Here is a 1,733-nt window from a genome sequence, read left to right as displayed (position 1 = left end):
TTTAAGACAATCTGTAAAATACTCAAGTCTGAATAAGCATTGTTTACCTGCCAGAAATTCTCTCTAGTGAAAATGATTTCATTAAGAACACCTGGACTTCCCAACAGACACGCTACCCCCAGCACCATAGGACCTGTGTGTGCGGGTGTTGTGGCCCCGCCTTGAGAACACCTGTTGTGGGAGACATAGGCCAGGGCAAGGTGCTCCAAGGAGCCTGTCTGGTTGGCGGTGGGCAGGGAGCCAGGGCCAGAGCAACAAAGCTGCCCATCCTTCATGGTGACAGATTTGGGGATGCTTCTCTGTCCTCTGTGTCGTTGGTAGTTTGAGTGGGGAAGAGATGGCACACAGTGTCAAAATCTTTCTGCAGTACCTTTCCTGGAGAATCAAGGACCCTGTTTCTGGAAGTTGTACCATCTCATAGCTAGATGCTCAAATTCAGCTTAAGAGAGAGGAACAGCATCTATGAAGGCTAGTAGAGTGTTTGAAAGGGCAAGTAGAGCCCAGGGTATAAAAGAGGAAGCAAGACTGAGCCACCCATTGCTAGTTGAATTTCTCAGTGCTGTACGTGAAGTGGCAGACTATTCTGCTTCATTCTCTTCCCAGTTTTATCGAGTGTGTGTTCCTGTGCTTCAGTCAGTAATGGCCCAAATTATTGGGGATCCATCTCTCCATAGAGATGTTTGATTCTGGCTGAAATATTTCTTCCCATCAATTTTCAGTGCTCCTCCTCTTTGTGCTTAGCAAAGTTGTGAATATGATATGATTTTAGAATATAGCTGACCTGGCACTTACGGTATCAGGGAGGAAGCCTCACCCATTCCCTACTGACATGGTCTTCAATATGTCAACTGCAGGCTCTTTTCCAAATATTTAGGAAATATTTGTGGGTCTCTTTCTAATCCATCTCGTTGGTCAACTGGTTAATCTCTAATGTATGTCTCTTTTCTACTCACTATGGTGGACTTCCCAGCAGGCACCCCACCTCCTACATTATCACTAGCTGCCTTTTCTCTGCTCTCTTCCCTTCATTTTTTTATCAGCACCAATGAAGCAAAAAGTGAAAGTGTTAGTCACTCAGTCATGTCTGACTCTTTGCCACCACATGGACTATAGCCCACCAGGCTCCTCTGTCCATGGAATTCTACTGAAGAGGGTAGCAATTCCCTTCTTTGGAGGATCTTCCCGACCCAGGGACCGAACCCAGGTCTCCTGCATTGCTGGCGGATTGTTGACCATCTGATCCACTACTGAAACCCAATGAAGTAAATACTCCTGGCCAAACGTGCCTTTCCAGCTGTAACCTCTTTTCCATGGTGATTTCCTTAAGCAACAGAACCTTCCACAAAATGGTTTACTGCAGTTTGCCGTTAGTAGCTCAACCTCTGAAGAGAAGCTCCCTTCACAGCATCAGTCTCCTAGCAAGCAAGGCTGTGGTAGTTCACTGTGTTAGCCATCAAGAAGGGATGGACGGGATTAGGAGGACCCTGTGACAGCTCTTTTTCTTGTCCACCTTCCCTACTATGAAAAGCAGGACCCACCAGGCAAGGGTCCTCTGCATGTTCCCTTCTTTCTAAGAAAATTGGGACTTTTGTCTGGTGCACTTAAGGCAGACTCTTCCTGACCCTGGCACATTGATTTCTAACGCTGGTGAATCTGAAAGGATCACAGGTTTTTCTGCAGCTCTTTTTCAGCATCTCTTCAGCCCCCCTACCTGAACTGATGGGAATACATTC

The 1,733-nt window shown here is 46.5% G+C and overlaps 1 pseudogene; it reads left to right on the top strand.

The window, feature by feature from the left end:
* Positions 1-337: 337 nt before the first annotated feature.
* Positions 338-1,000, top strand: LOC133074048 (etoposide-induced protein 2.4-like; annotated as a pseudogene).
* The last annotated feature ends 733 nt before the right edge of the window (positions 1,001-1,733 follow it).

This window comes from Dama dama, chromosome 19 (genome assembly GCF_033118175.1).
Source record: "Dama dama isolate Ldn47 chromosome 19, ASM3311817v1, whole genome shotgun sequence".
In the NCBI taxonomy this organism is placed as follows: domain Eukaryota; kingdom Metazoa; phylum Chordata; class Mammalia; order Artiodactyla; family Cervidae; genus Dama; species Dama dama.
This window is presented reverse-complemented; position numbering and strand designations above follow the sequence as displayed.